The following is a 16645-nucleotide window of genomic DNA, read 5'->3' as shown; positions in this document are numbered from 1 at the left end:
AGGAGACAGAGCCAGGGGGAGGGTAGTGTGGTGGGGGTGGGGGGCTCCTGAGTGCCACAAGGCCGAGGAAGCACGAGGACACCAGCTCACGGGGTTAGGTGGGGTGTTGGCCCGAGCTGGATTTGAGGGATAACTCTGGCTCCAGGTTAGGAGCAGGTCCTAGGTGGGGAGTGAGCAAGGGCAGGGACGCCTGAGCTGATGGCCCCAGCAGAGTCTTAGCAGGTTCTGGTGGCTCAGGAATGATTGGATGGATGGATGGACAGACGGACGGTGCAGCCTCTGGGCTCTGGAGGCCCACGTGGAACCTGAGACACAGCCCAGGGAGGAGGCTCATCACCCCCACTAGTAATGTAACTGCAGCGTCCGGCACTGTGTCTGCTTCTGGGGCTGCTGCTTCAAATGACCACAAACTCGGTGGCTTCACACAGCACACATGGTTCTCCCAGAGTCTGGAGGTCGGAAGCCTGATGTGGGTCTCACGGGCCCAAGTCCAGGCGTCTCAGGGCCGCTGGGCCCCTCTGGAGGCCCCAGGGGAGAGTCCTTCCTTCGCTGTTTCCAGCTCCTAGAAGCGCCTGCGTCCCGTGGCTCGGAGCCACGCACCCCTCCCGTCTCCCTTTCCGTCATCGCATCTCCTCCTCTGACTCAGACTCCTGCCTCCCTCTTCTAAGGCCCTTCCTGTTGCTACCTGGGACCTAGCTGGATAATCCAGTATCCTCTCCCATCTTAAGGTGGGGCCGTTTTCCAGCCCCCCTAGGAGCCTCTGCCAGGCTGTGCAAGCCCCTTACCATCTTTGGTCTCCAGGCCCTCACAGTCACCCAGGGAGGAGCTGCTTCCAGTGATGAAACGGGCTCAGAGAGGGTGACTTTCCCAGGTCACACCCCTGGGTCCTAGACGCAGTCCTGGCATTGGTCACCCCATCCACCTGCCCTGTTGCTGATGGCCTCCCTTCACCATGTGGAATCCCCAGGGCCCTCACCTTCATAGCAAAGGGCCTCCCAGGAGAGACACAGACAAGCCCCTCAAAGAAACCCTGGACTTTCACAGAGGTCACCTTGGAAAACCACCTCACCTCCGAGAAAGACACACCCCAACCTCACCCCTGTTGCCCTGCAAGAAAGCCAGGCACCCACTCTTGAGAACCAAGTGCCTTTCGAGCTCCCGGGGTTCCTCTGAGGAGTCCCTGGGGAGGACGGTCTCTCTGTGACAAGCCGGCTGGCGGGGGCTCGGCCTAGCATCGGGGTGAGCCCAAGTGTCAAGCAGAGAAGAGCCAGAGCCCCTCTGACACCGGGCGCGGGGGGGCGGACGCTCGCGCCAGGAGAGGCGTGCAGCCTTGTTTATTTTTATTTTTGCGACTGAAAATGCTCACTTCCTAGGCCCCTCGGCTCGGTGTGGCTGTTCCTTTAAAGAGAAAAAGGAAGTGTGGTCCTGGCAGAGTGAACCGAAGCAATAAAAAATAAATCTTGGTAATTGTTGTGGAGACAGAAAGCAAAACAAACCGGACTTAAGTACATTGTAAGAAAATGTCAGCGTCGGAGGCCGGGCCATTAGCGTGCGAAATCACTCCTCTCCCCGGAGGAGCCGCTGGACGCGGACCAGCCTGTTTGATTTTCTGCATTCCTCATTCTGGGGTTTCTTGGAACGTCAGACTACTGCGTTTTTTTCTTTTTCCTGAAAAGGACGGGTGGCTTCAGAGATGTCGATTGGAGAAACGTCAGGAAGGAGCCTGAAGGGAGACAGCCGTCTGCGAGCCGTTCCGCTCAGCAGCAGTTCCTGGGCCCCGGGCCCGCAGGTGAGAGCGGAGGGCAGGGCCGAAGGCGGGGGTGTCCTGGAAACACCCCCCTACAGATGCCTCTGACAGCAGCGTCTCCCCTTCAGCATCACCAGAGGGAGCACCCAGCATCACGTCTGCAACGCGGACAGTAAGTGGGATGTGTCTCTACCCCAGGGTGACTCACCTGTGTTTTCAGAAATTATAGCAAACTCCCCCCGGCACACCTTTCTGCGCCGTTTGTCACAGAAACAAACTTCAGAGTTGTGAGTGGGTGTCCGAAAGGACCAGGACTGGGGTGGGAGTGCAGAACCCGGGGTGACATTCTTGGAGTGCATCCCAGGAGCCGATTCCCAAACAGCCCTCGTTTGCTGGGAGAGGGTCCTCACTCATGTCCGATGCCTCTGATGGAACCCCTCACCTTTGGAAGATTCTGGTTCGGATGACTGAGTGACGTTGGGGATCTGAGTCTGCCTCCCAGATGGGGAAACTGAGGCTCAGAGCGTGACAGAGGTGGCTCAAGTCCTGATATGGGCCCAGCTGGGATTCCGGCCCAGGAGCTCTTCATCCCAGTCACCCCCTTACATGGAAGGCAGTTCAGAGATCCTGTGTGAGCGCCAGCAAAGCACAGACATGGCCACTCGGCTCACGTTCCCAGCGTCCACTGTGGTCACATAAACCAGACTTTCTTTGGGAAGGACCTCATTTCTATCCTGAACTTTCTGCAGAGTTGAAGACCCAAAGATAAGCCACTTGCTTAACTTGAAGAGGCCCAAAGTGTTTTCCTATCAGCAACTTCTGGCCAACAAAGATCCGTCTAGTCAAAGCTGTGGTTTTTCCAGTAGTCACGTATGGATGTGAGAGTTGGACCATAAAGAGGGCTGAATGCCAAGTAATTGATGCTTTCGAACTGTGGAGCTAGAGAAGATTCTTCAGGGTCCCTTGGACTGAAAGGAGATCAAACCAGTCAATCCTAAAGGAAATGAACCCTGAATAGTCATTGGAAGGACTAATGCTGAAACTGAAGCTCTAATACTTCGGTCACCTGATGCGAAGAGCCGACTCATTGGAAAAGACCCTGATGCTGGGAAAGATTGAGGGCAGGAAGAAAAGGGGACGACAGAGGATGAGATGGTTGGATGGCATCACTGACTCAATGGACATGAATTTGAGCAAACTCTGGGAGATGATGAAGGACAGGGAGGCCTGGCATGCTGCAGTCCATGGGGTCGCAAAGAGTCGAACATGACTTAGTGACTAAACAACAACCTTCTGGCCAGCTGGAGTGCCTGTTCTGGGCTGTGTCTTGTCTTTGGGATTCCAGGTTTACCTGATGACGGTCAGCACTGCCCCGGGAGCTAGCGGGAGAGCAGAGATGAACCCTCTCTGAGATCTTCCCCAGACAAGCTGGAGAGATTTCCTCTCCTCCCATCTGAAATCGCGTTCTGAGGCTCACTGCCTCGGGGGCCTTCTGCTTTGGCTCTGGCCAGGAAGACCTCGAGGGGGCTGTGCTGGGCTTCTCCCACTAAATCAGAAATCTGGACACTAAGTGTGCAGAGAGGGGAGCCCGGCCTCTCCGCTGTGAGCTGAAGCAAGGCCCATTAACTGGCTGGGAATGACACATGGCCAGGGATTAGCGGGTTTACAGACTCTAAACAGCTGTAAGAGCCAGGGGAAGTGCCGCAGCTGCCCAGGGTAAGGAGACCGGCATTGGGGCGGATGGGGGAGGCACCTGGCCCCTGCGCTAACCGGCTGTGCAACACACACAGCAGGCTTGCCTCCCTAAATCCTCTCGTCCCTGTGTGCACCGACACACCTGCCTTCCCTGCAGGGGCCTCTCCCTGACCCCAGACAGCAGGAGCGCATCTGACCCTATTCCTTCCGGATGGCACAGAGGCGCCCCGCATTTGGGGAGGCACCTGGGTATTTTCCAGATTGCAGAGGAGGCCTCAGTTTCCATGCAAGGCAGGTCGTCCTACAGCGTGCCTCCACTAATGGGCAACAGCGATGTGCATGCGTCAGCTGCCATCAACTTGCTGTGCCTGCCTGGGGTTTCTGAGGCTCCACCCAGGCCATGGAGAAGGCTGAGGCCATCGACAGGTGATGTCTGCTGCGGGCGTGGTGGAGTGTGCGCCTGGATACACCATGCCCGACCTGGAGCTTGGGCTGAAGGAGGGAAGATCTCAACACACACGTGTGTGTGTCTGGAGGCACCTTGGCCACAATAGCGAGCGTTCCAAGACTTCAGCACATTTTGTCTTTTATCAGCCGGCCTTGAGATACAGCCCATGTTTTATGGAAAGGACTGAGGGGAGGAGAGACTGAGTCCTGTGCTCAGTAAAAGGCAAAATAAGGTGGATCCTGTACCTTTAACCCCTTACCTCCTGGACCTCTGGGAGGGGAGGACAGGCTGATGGCTCTGAATGGACAAGACTGGGTTCATTTCTCAGAGCTGCTGTTTATCAGAGGGGTAAGTGGGCTCTCAGAAGACAGCCTGGTCTCACCTTGGATGCAGGCGGATAGTAGTATTTCCGTTGTATCATCCGGGGTTCAGAGAAGGAAAGGGACCCCTCCAAGCTCACACAGCTTGGAAGAGAAGAAACCTAGACATGTATACAGGGCTAGTCTGCTCTGACCGATGCTCTTTCCTCTACGTCAGATGAGAAGGTAACTCTTATCCCCTGTGACCAGGGACATGAAATCAGAACGAGTCTCGAGAATGAGCCAGAACACCCAGCAACGTGCCCCTTCTAAGTTCACGCAGCTGCAGGTTCCTGACATGTCCTCCCTGGGTCCTTGGACTCACACGCTCTCCAGAGGCCATCAGGACGGACACAGACACCTTGGGCCACACGAGTGCAGCTGTCTCATGGCATTCCCAGCCCAGCTGGGAAAAGGAACTAGCACAAACCTCAAGAGAGTGCCGTTCTCAGGGAATCCACAGTCTGGTCGGGCTGCTCAGAGTGGGAAGGGAGGCTCACGCTCTCTTATCTCTTGACTCGCTCAGCCCCGTCTCCGGAGAGCCTTCAGCCCCATGAGAGAGGATCTGGCGGGAAAAGGGAAACCGCGCACCCGGGACTGAACAAAACCTGAGCTCCAGGGTCTTTACAGGGAGCCCATCACCATGACCTCCTGACCTGTCTTCTGGGGGCCATGACCAGACTTTTTGCTGAGGAACATAGCTGCCGGGGTCCCCAAGGAGCCATCTCCTGCAGCCCAGGGAGAGTGGTGAAGCTGCCAGGCCCCGGATGGTTTCCCGTTGTTCCCAAGCACCCTCACGTCTGAGTGCTGGGCATCTTTCAAGGCACGTGGCCACCCCAGGAGCACACCGCTGGCCTCTGCTGCAGCAACCCACACACCCTTAGCAACCAGAGACCATGTTGGAAACTCTGTGCTGGGGCTTCCCTCAGAGCAATGCCAGCCACACATGCATGAGTTGTGATGATCCCTCATGCAATGTGGGAACCCTGGGTTTGATCCCTGGCTTGGGAAGATCCCCTGGAGAAGGGAAAGGCTACCCACTTCAGTATTCTGGCCTGGAAAATTCCATGGGTCCATGGGGGTCGCAAAGAGTCGGACATGACTGAGCGACTTTCACTTTCTTGTGCCAAAGCGGCCACTGCCATGCGGCCCACACGACCAAGCGTGTACACTGCCTTCCCCCATCCTCATCTCCCCCATCCTCACGGATTTGACTTTTTAAATAGGGAAAATATTAGCGTTAAATTGTATGCAGAGTACATCATGAGAAACGCTGGGCTGGAAGAAGCACAAGCTGGAATCAAGATTGCCGGGAGAAATATCAATAACCTCAGAGATGCAGATGACACCACCCTTATGGCAGAAAGTGAAGAGGAACTAAAGAGCCTCTTGATGAAAGTGAAAGTAGAGAGGGAAAAAGTTGGCTTAAAGCTCAACATTCAGAAAACGAAGATCATGGCATCCAGTCCCATCACTTCATGGGAAGTAGATGGGGAAACAGTGTCAGACTTTATTTTGGGGGGCTCCAAAATCACTGCAGATGGTGACTTAAGCCATGAAATTAAGACGCTTACTCCATGAAAGGAAAGTTATAACCAACCTAGACAGCATATTCAAAAGCAGAAACATTACTTTGCCAACAAAGGTTCGTCTAGTCAAGGCTATGGTTTTTCCTGTGGTTGTGTATGGATGTGAGAGTTGGACTGTGAAGAAAGCTGAGCGCCGAAGAATTGATGCTTTTGAACTGTGGTATTGGAGAAGACTCTTGAGAGTCCCTTGGACTGCAAGGAGATCCAACCAGTCCATTCTAAAGGAGATCAGTCCTGGGTGTTCTTTGGAAGGACTGATGCTAAAGCTGAAACTCCGGTACTTTGGCCACCTCATGCAAAGAGTTGACTCATTGGGAAAGACTCTGAGGCTGGGAGGGATTGGGGGCAGGAGGAGAAGGGGACGACAGAGGATGAGATGGCTGGATGGCATCACTGACTCGAAGGATGTGAGTCTGAGTGAACTCCGGGAGTTGGTGATGGACACGGAGGCCTGGAGTGCTGCAATTCATGGGGTCGCAAAGAGTCGGACACGACTGAGCGACTGAACTAAATTGAACTGAAAAATCAAAACTCTTCAAACTTGGAAGTTCCGCTCCCTTCACCTGTTCTCACTCTATCGTTAATCACTTTCCTTGATAATTGTTGGCCTGTCCATCCTGCATGTCTTTGAGAGGGAAAATGTTTCACACATACCTGATATATATAAGAGAGACACATAAGAAATAAATATACATTATATGCAAAATAAGGCGCACTGTACATCCGGTTTTCACTCGCTTCCTCCCTCAGCGTCGCTCTCTGAATATCACCCACGTCACTCCCGGCCAGACCTTCCCACTTCTTTTTACCAGTGTGTCGGCCTCCACTGTGTAGACGGGCCAGTTTATTCAACCGAATCTCCTAGGTGTCGGCATGTTGGTATTTCCAATATTTTGCAATGGCAAATCATGTTGCAGTGACCTCCACATGTATGCCTTCTCATCGTCAAGGGAAGTATTTTCCATGCAGTGCAAGCCTGCGTGTTTTTGCATAGTTGAACGTTGCCTGTGGCGGAGCATGGACTCTGAGGCTTCTCTGCTTTGGCTGCGGCTCCTCTCTCATGAGCAGGCTGACTTGTCCTTAACAGACCACCTGCAGTCTCCTCTTTCGTAAACAGGGATGATATTACACATACTGTTCTCTCCATGGGATTCTTGTGAGGACTGCCTGAGCTGGTGTGCACAGAGATGCTTAGAATTGCACCTGCCACATAGGAGACCCTCAGACCCGTCCTCAGGGTGTGTCCGTACGAGACATTGTCAGAGGTCCCTCAGGACTGGTAAATGGTTACCGAAGGATGTCCTGAACCGTAGCATCTGCCAATCTCCACGGTGTAAATACTCCCACGTGGTTGTCACTCAGCTTGGCATGGGGAAGCACACAGTTGGCTCTTCTGATGCAGTGCCAGCTGTCCCAGCATCTCCCCCATGTGCCCTCCGACCTCCTGACCGCCTGTGAGCAGCGCTGCCTGCCCAGCAGCTGACCCTGGTGGGTGAGGCCTTGCCCGAAGCTCAGCCCGGCCTGGCTTCCTTCCTTTCCCACTCCCACTTCCTCCCTCCTCCTTTACCTGTCTTTCCTGAGAACTTCCCTAATCAACTCTTTTCACACACACTCTTGCCCCAGGGCCTGCTTCTCAGGAACCCGCTCCAGACCATATCTCAAGATACCTTTTCCCCAGAAGTCACTGAGGTTTGGGACTCAACAATACTCTACAAACTCACAAGCCCTCCTCTTTTGCACGAACCCCGCTGCAGCCTTCTCTGGGGCTTCCTCCGCGTCTGTGCCCCAAGGTGTGTCTGTCTCGGTCCTGACTCACGGGGCAAGGACTTCTCCTCTGACTCAGCAGTGCCATTTCCTGCCCACAACCTTCTAGAGCTCTTGCACTTTTGACACAATGGAGACCAGCCCACCCCTGATTCACCAGCTCAGTTTTCTGTCACATCCTGTACTTTCCCTGAGGATTTTTCTGTTCTCTTCCTCACCAGGGCCAACGCCAACCAGCCCACAAGCAGCAGAGAACAGCAACTCCGCCAGGCAGACTCCAAGACGGTTCAGAAAAATAAAGAGGCAAACGTGGCAGGTCAGGAGGTCCTTGGCTCTTCTCTCGTTGGACTCGAATTCGCTGTGTTGAAACATACGTAGTCTCTGAGTTTCCTTCCTCACTTCCCCCAAGAAGGCCTTGGCGGGGAGGCAGCATGGCGCTCCATGTGGCAGAAAGGCGAGAGAGCCGCTCGCCAGCAAGTGTAATCCCTCTGGAAAGCATTCAGAATACTCGTGCGTTCTGTACTTTTCCCCCAAGTAAATAAGGTGGGAAAGCATCAGAAAAGTCAAAGTTTTCCTCAGGAATCCAGACCACGGGGAGAAAAATGACAAGTTGTCATGGCTCACCCTTGCGAGCCACGAGTCTCTCCACGAACCCAGCGTAACACCAGTGCCTACAGAGGAAGGGACACCTTCGTATCTGAGCTTGGCTGCCACACTGAGTAGAACCAGAGGAGCTGCCAAAAAAACGGCCACTTTGAAATCTAGTGAAAGCAGCTAAGTCAACAAAGGAACAACAGGATCCCAGGTTGCAAAACAAGTTGGAAACACTTTTCCAAGTGCTGTCTTGGTGACCGCATGACACAGATCCTTTGCTTTGCCTCCAGAAACATTTAGCTCAGGGTTGCTTCTCGAATTAACCTACAGGCAGAGGAACGTGCTCTTAGGGTGAAACTCCATTGTTGCTGTTGCTTTCCGCAGAGCTCACCATAAGATATTTTAAATGTCCAGCACTAAAGGACATTTTCACGTCAGTCGTGAAACCATTCCAGAACTCCGTCCAACGACAGACAAGCACCATTGTGCCGATAAAACATTGGGGTTTTCCTTCCTTCAGAACTCCATTAGCAACCCAGAACTAGGTTCATCAGGATATTTTGAGTTATAATTCTTAATTTAAATTGATTGTCTCCTATTAGGATAATTTATAAGTGAAATGAAACCAGAAACAGAAACAGCAAGAAATGTCAAATACCTTGCCTGTCTACAAAAGACGGAATGGAGGACCCGAGATTTGGTGGCAACTCTGAGCATGGTCCACGTGTAATCTGGAACACGTGGGTCCCAACTAGCCTCTTACATTCAAATTGGTAAATAGGAGATGCATTCTCAGTTTCATTTTCTTCCAAAGAGCCTTCCAGATTTATGAATAAAGGGCAGTGATGAAGAACATATACTTTGGACCCCAAAACCTTGAGTTTCTTCAGTCTTCAGCTGGCTACTTATAGGTGCATTGTGTATAAACTGCAAATCCCTTCCCCTCACTCTGCCGGGGCTGTAGCATCTCTCAAGGTTGCTGGGGAGGTGTTAAGACATGAGGCATAGGGAAGTGGTCACCATGTTAACATCTCTTCTTACAGCACAAGCTCAATTCCGCAACTACTCTTGTCTTCTTCATTTATCCCCTATTGAAAGAGATTGGTTATTTAAAACATAGTCTCTGTCTCCATAGCTTTATAATAATGCGAATAATCCCACTTGATGCACACAAGGGCATGCGCAACGCAGATGCACACGTGTGCCTCTAGGAAGGTAATTTTCTCCAAACCACATTTTCAGGGCCTGTGTGATTCAGGCAGGGGTGCTAGCTGTTGCTTTCCTAGCAAATAACATTTGTCCAAATCTGTTTACTCTCAAATTTATATGACAAGCTTCATTAGCTACAACTGTGGACTAAATGGTGGCCACATGGCACTCAGAAACGGTCTTCGGATGTCGGTTTACCCAATTGTGCAGAGTGATTTGTTTTTAATGAATTATGCACACTGATCATAGGCTCTACTCAAAGCCTCATTTACACTGGAAATTCCTGAAATTGCTCTTCATTTTTCCATGTTCGTTCTTTTTTATTTTTCCCTTGAAAGTTCACAAACACTTTCTGAGAAAGAAAAGAATTAACACACATCTTTTTGTGGATTAGGAAACACAGATGATTTGATAGAAAGCAGGCTCAGGTGAAATATTCATGGTAATGAATCAGCTCTCTGGCTTTCTTTAAATAAAAAAAAAATCTATGGAAACCCTGACAGCAAAGAAACTCTGACTAAATAAATTCAGGGTGGGATTCAAGGACTGGGGTCTTAAACTTCTCTAGAATAAGTCAGGGTGCTAAGAACATGGTAGAGACCCAATGAATATGTGTGAGCAAATTAATAAAATCACACTTTCAAACATGTTCTTCAGAAGTTGAGCAAGAAACTGTCCCTTTTCTCAGGCATCCTGTCCATGGAGCTGCCCATCTAATGGCTCAGATCCACTCTGCACCCGAGTGAGCTAGGAGCTCGGCTTCCCTTCCCAGTGGACCGGACAATAGCAGGGTGTCTGGGCCGTGTCTTCTGCACAGTTGCAGCTGGGAAATTTCGCATTAAGCCTGTAGATGGGGCAGGTTCAGTGTTAAGCAGTGTTCACAGAGGGAATAGAAAAACAAACCCATACCAAGGGATTTTATTGCGCCAGAGAATTAAAAGTCCATTCACAGGACTTCAAATTCAACACTGCAACTAGCCTTTATGAAACTGCCAGTTGTCGAATTTTGGTGTAATATCAAGGAAGAACGGAGAAGGCAATGGCACCCTACTCCAATACTCTTGCCTGGAAAATGTCATGGCCGGAGGAGCCTGGAGGACTACAGTCCATGGGTTGCTAAGAGTCGGACACGGCTGAGCAACTTCACTTTCACTTTTCACTTTCATGCATTGGAGAAGGAAATGGCAACACACTCCAGTGTTCTTGCCTGGAGAATCCCAGGGACAGGGGAGCCTGGTGGGCTGCTGTCTATGGGGTCGCACAGAGTCGGACACGACTGAAGCGACGCAGCAGCAGCAGCAGCAGCAGCATCAAGGAAGAAGAGTAGGCAGTGATGTGCAAAAGCTTATCAAAATGCTCCTACCATCTCCAACCATCTGCATGAGGTGAATTTTCTTCTTATATTTCAGTCAAAACATATTACAACAGACAAGTCAGAAGCAGACTAAAAATTGACTTGTCTTCTCTTATAACAGATATTGAAGAGATTTGCAAAAATGCTAAAACAGTGCTACTCTTCTGACTGATTTTTTTTTTTTTTTGGTTTGGCAACATATTGTTATTTTTCATTAAAAGTAAACTATTTAGGTTATGGCTTTATTATGGCTATTTTAAAATATATTAAATGTTCTAAATACTTCTTCTAATACAGTGAAGAATAATATATATAACCCACAGACATCAAACCCTTTGAGACTCTCGATATTTTTTAAGATTGTAGAAGGATTCTGAGACCAAAAACTTGAGAATCACTCTTCAAACTAAGTACTTCCTGAAAGCATCCCCCCCCAACCCTGCCCCGAATTGAACTCCACGCAGGACTGGCTCCCACGATACTAGAGAAGTTTAGAGGCATGATCCACTTGATTTTCTAGGGGAAAAGCAACTACAGGTCCCTTCTCATGCTATAAGGATCTCAATTTCCTGTGTGTTTCACAGTCATATTGAAATCATTTGCAGAGATTTTTACAGTTATATGAAGTGGCAAGATAAAATGGGCCCATTATTCAGATGGGAAAAATAAAGGTAAAAAGTTGAGATGATGCTGAAGAGCAGATCCTGGGTGGATGCACCCGGTTATAGGCAAGGAAGACCCCAGCTCTCCAGCTCCCCAGGAGCCCCCACAGCTCAGGAAATCGCACAGGGCCTGGCTTTCTCATGACACACCCCTGGTTTGGCCTGTGGTCTCAGCTGCAGTCACCATGGGAATAGCCTGTAGTATCCTGGCCCCTGTTCACTTCGGTCACCACTGAAAACAGGAATTATCCAAGTGGGTGGAAAAAGAAAATGTGAACAATCTAAGTAGCACGACGACAGACCAGAGCCTGGCCGCCCTCCTGTTTGCCTCTTTCCAAATCTGAGTGATTGCTACCCAGGCCCCCAAACCCCGTGCTGATTTAAAGTGACAGTCGGGGCCCATTTCACTGCGGTCTGCAGTCTCCAGCCTGCCTGAACCGACCCGGTTACAGCCTCGGCTCAATTTCCCACACACGGCCCTGAAAAATGATTCCGAACACCAGACCGCAAGGGGCTTTTTATCTTAGCTGTCAGCCTGAAATACATTCAGAACTCAAAGCAATTATGGAAACATTTGGGTCTCCTGAACTTTTCGCTGCTGGGTTTCTCTACCAAATAAAATGAAATGAAGCTTAGTTCTTTGGGGATTAATATAAACAAAGATCATAAAGACATCCAGTGAACAGGGCTGGTGGGGGGGTATAGATCACAGGCTGTGAATGACCAGCTTCACTTGCATTCAACGCAGGAGCATCTTGCTTTTGGGGAAGTAGGGGCCCTAGGAGAGGACCTGGCCATGAATACAGTGGATTCTTCTAATTAGAACCCGGGAAAAATGTTGTTTCAGCTCCACCACCACCCCCCTACTCTGCCAATCTGCATCTCCAAGGTCCTGAATAGTACCAAATGCAAATATGCCTCTTTTTTTTAAGGAAAAAAAAAAAAACACGAGGTGGTCAGAGAGTCTAGAGGGAAGAAGGGATTTTTGAAGTATGCAGTAAGTCAACAGACCCGTGAGCAGTGGGACAGTAAAATTTCACAGCCAGGCTTTGATCTGGATTTCAGAAAAATGAAGCCATAAATGCAGAATGTTTTATGAACCCCCAAATAAGAAACTCTTTGTCTTTTATCTAAAATGTCTACTGAGAAAAATCAGAGGATAATCTAAACGTCGAGCTCATTATATTTTATTTGTGGCAGGGTAAGGAGAGATCACAAAAATATTTACCAAGTTTTATTTTAACTCAAAATAGACTAAATGTCATTTAAAAAAAATATATATATATATGTATATTCGCATGGATTTCAATGGACAAATCCATCAACCCAAATAGGCAGAAATGAATGCCTTTTCTTGCTGAGTTGGAAATTTCCCCTCTGAGGCTGCCCTGACCTCCATGGAAGTTTCATTCTGTTGTCAGCTCTACAGGGGAAAATCCTCTGGCCACCCTCTGCCTCCCACCAGCTACACTTCTTGGCCTTGTTAGCCAGCGTTTCTGGAATCCTGTTGCCTTCCTCCGTGGGCTGAGCAAAGGGACTCGCGCCCCCCTCCGCCTGCGGGCTCTGTGCTGCCAGACTCCTCTCAGAAGTGGGGTAGGGGAGAGAGACATGCCTAAGCCAAGTGCCTAGGAGAGCCCTTTCCCCTTAGAAAAGAAAGTAGCCTTCCCTCCCACCCCACCACGGAGACGGGGAGGGGATGCTACCTGCCTTCTTAGCCCTGTCTCATCTCACCTAACCCACTCCAGTATTCTTGGGCTTCCCTGGTGGCTCAGCTGGTAAAGAATCTGCCTGCAATGCAGGAGACCTGGGTTTGATCCCTAGCTTGGGAAGATCCCTTGGAGAAGGGAAAGGCTACCCACTCCAGTATTCTGGCCTGGAGAATTCCGTGGACTGTATAGTCCATGGGGTCACAGAGTCAGACATGACTGAGCAGCTTTCACTTCACCTGAGCTGTGAGGGACACCCCCAGGGCGCCCACAGCGGGGTTCAGGGCTGGAGAGGCCGCTTCCTCTCCCCAGGCCTCTGCCTCGTCCCCCGAGGACCAAAGCCCACGGGTGCACCTCAAGGTGTTCCTGTGGCCACAGGTGAGACGGAAGAGGTGGCAGTGCCTGGAGCCCAGGGGTGCTCCCGGCGAGAGGGCCAGAGCCCCTGCTGAGTGCCCCCGCCCATGGCCAGGTGCCCTCGGTCCCTTGTGAGGGGCTGTCTCGGCTTCCATTTAGCCCAGTTTGAGAAATGTGCCTCTTAAACTGAGCCTGCTCTGCTCAGAAAGCAAAGCCGCTGTAGGTGAGCTTGCTCAGAGAACCGGGGGCCTCCCCCCATCCTGAAAACCCTGTAGACAGCCCCAGCTCCCGCCCAACCTGCTTTCCCACCACCCAGAGCTGCATTCCTGGAGGATGACTCTGTGCCAAGATGTTATTTAACAGGAGTGACCCTGTCATCCGCAGCCACCCTGCGATAGAGACAGGCCACCAGGAGCTGCTTGTGTGTAAGCCTGCCCGGCTCTCACCCAGCCACGGCTTGGGTGCATGTCCTGGGGTCTCAGCACCCATTTCAAAACCCTCGCTGTGTTTCCTTGCGTCCTTGTAATATCTGAACCTAATATCCTTTCGACATCATGTGATAGTATCAGAAATTGGGAGCAATCACTGTGATGTTTTTCTTTTAAGTTAAATGTTTGTAATAAAAAGGAACCACCAATGAGAATCCTTTGCAAGATAGTAACTACTTTCACTGCAAAAAGTGCTTATATTTCCACCCCTTGTGTTAAGTAGGACAATGTCCAATATTCTATCATTTACTCTCCAGGTCTTCAAGGAGCCTGTGACCCCATGATGATGATAAAAGCCATACCGTGACTGGTAACATCACAATCCCAAAACCAGCCAGGCCCTCATGAGCACCCTACAGATGGCACCGCTTTCAGGCTCTCTGGCCCTGAGGCTGACTTGATACCTGTCGCATAGTAGAGCCACCTAACTCTCCTCGCTGCTCTCTCTGGACAAGTGACGACACGCCCATTCTACAGGTGAGCAGACTGAGGACAAGAGAGCCCCCTAACCTCCTCAGGGCCATGCAGCCAGTATTTAAATCCAAAGGACTCTTTCCTTTGACGCCACTGTTGCCTGTAAAGTTAACCAAGAGCAAAGGAAAGGTGGGAGCACACTCAAAGAAGATGAAAATCCCCCCAGAAAAGGGAACGCAAAGAACCCAGAAGGGAAGGGCCTCATTATTCCCAACACACGTGAGCTTGAGCCTACAGAGGTGCCAGCGTGGCTGGAGAGTGGACAGGTGCACACCCGGACGCTCGGATGCTTTGACGCTACCGGCTGCAAAGTTCATGCCTGTCCTGTTGTGAACTCCCCTCTGCACACCCCTGCGGACCAGCGTCCACTGACTCCAGCCACCAGCCCACAGCTCCCCTGGCCTCCCAGCTCTTTGCCTTAGTGCATATCTGTCCCAACTGCCAGGGAGGGTGCTTCCTGCCACCTTTTCTCGCAAAGTGCCTTGCTCAAGGGCCCCTGGGCAAAGGTCTTGCCTTGGCTCCAGGTGCCCTCGTCTTGCCGGGTGTAGTCCTAGTCTTGCCGGATCTGCGCCTGGATCCTCCCTGGGTGTTAGTGGGTCATGAGCTCAGAGGGAAGAGTGATATCCATTTTTTTCCAAATTTAAATTTTGTATTTTGTATTTGGGGTACAGCCAGTTAACAGTGTTGTGATAATCAGGTGAAAAGCAAAGGGACTCAGTCATAATGTGTCCATTCTCCCCCAAACCTCCCTCCCATCCAGGCTGCCCCATAATATTGAGCAGAGTTCCATGTCCTGTACAATGGGTCCTTGCTGGGTATCCATTTTAAATATAGCGGTGTGTACACACCTCCCCCAGATCCCTAACTACAAAGTAGAACAAAGAAGAACAGAACAGAAAGGACCAGCGCTCATTTCAAGTGGTAAAAAGAGACATTGTTTCTGGAGCATTTGTGTTGCTGTGCGCCTGTGTTTGCGTGATTGTGCCTGTGTGTGAGTGCGTCGTCAAGGCTATAGTGTGGTGCTGTAATAACGGCACACACGATGCCCTGCCTCCGCAAGGGGGAAGTCTGCTTCCCTGTCCTGCACCCAGTCAGAGCTGGGCAGGGGCCAGGTCAGCAGTGGGCGCTGCTCTGTGGGAGGGTCTGTGCCTGGATCCTCCCTGGGTGCTCACCTCCCAGGCGTGACCCTCAGTAGCCTGGCCTAGGCTGGCTCCTGCCCTCAGAGTGCCACACCGCCCACCAGAGAGGGTGGAGAGGCAGCAGAAGGCAGGTGCTCTCCTCTCCTAAGGACCTGACCTGAGCAGGACACACACTTCCTCCCACACCCTGCTGGCCAGAACTTAGACTTGGGCCACACCCACTGCTGGGAGAGGCTGACGGGAAGTGCAGCCTTCCAGCCAAGCCACTGGAGCCCACCCAGACTTGGGCCTTCTAGTACTAAACGCAGGAGAGGGAGCCCCGGGGGCCAGGGAGCACCCCCCACTGCCCTAGAGACCCAGGGAGAATGATTGGTACCTAGGGAAGTGCTGAAAGATGTTTGAAAGCCAGTGCCTCATGGGCACTCCTGGTCCCTTATGAAAACCCCCAGGACCCCCTGATCGAGTGAAAAGGGCAAGACCTGAGCTTCAGGAGAGCTGGACTCAGTCGAGGTGAGCGCTCACTGCTTACCTGCACTTACATAAGACCCTCAGCCTCCTTGCTCCTCAGTAGTTTGCCAGTGAGATGGGGGCGTGGGACCCTGCCCCCTGATTCATGGGCTTCCGGGAGCGTGATGTGAGATCAGGAATGCGAAGCATCTCAGCACAGTGAAGGATGCGATGGCCCTCTTAGATTCCCAGTCCGCTTGCTCGTCGACCGCGTACACTTGAGTGACTTTCCTCCCCTCTGGGTCTCAGCTTTCACTTTTGTTTTGTTTTGTTTTCTTGTTTTTGAACCTGATTTTTTTTTTTCAGCTTTCACTTGTAACACAGGAGAGAATCAGATTTGGTGGTCTTTACCGTCTGATATGGCAAGCAAAATGGCTGTCTGGGGAGGCCTTACAAATAGCTGTGAAAAGAAGAGACGCGAAAGCAAAGGAGAAAAGGAAAGATGTAAGCATCTGAATGCAGAGTTCCAAAGAATAGCAAGGAGAGATAAGAAAGCCTTCCTCAGCGATCAATGCAAAGAAATAGAGGAAAACAACAGAATGGGAAAGACTAGACA

The 16645-nt window shown here is 51.1% G+C and overlaps 1 long non-coding RNA gene across 1 annotated transcript; it reads left to right on the top strand.

Moving 5' to 3' along the window:
• The first annotated feature begins 1454 nt into the window (after positions 1–1454).
• Positions 1455–14440, top strand: LOC147353059 (uncharacterized). The gene is made up of 3 exons (XR_015145339.1): positions 1455–1919; positions 7824–10790; positions 14227–14440. It is a non-coding gene; the product is annotated as an uncharacterized LOC147353059 (long non-coding RNA).
• Positions 14441–16645: the final 2205 nt, after the last annotated feature.

The sequence above is a fragment of the Bos grunniens genome, chromosome 18 (genome assembly GCF_055505025.1).
Source record: "Bos grunniens cultivar Pamir isolate PY7600 chromosome 18, Bosgru_T2T1.0, whole genome shotgun sequence".
NCBI classification, from domain to species: Eukaryota; Metazoa; Chordata; class Mammalia; order Artiodactyla; family Bovidae; genus Bos; species Bos grunniens.
This window is presented reverse-complemented; position numbering and strand designations above follow the sequence as displayed.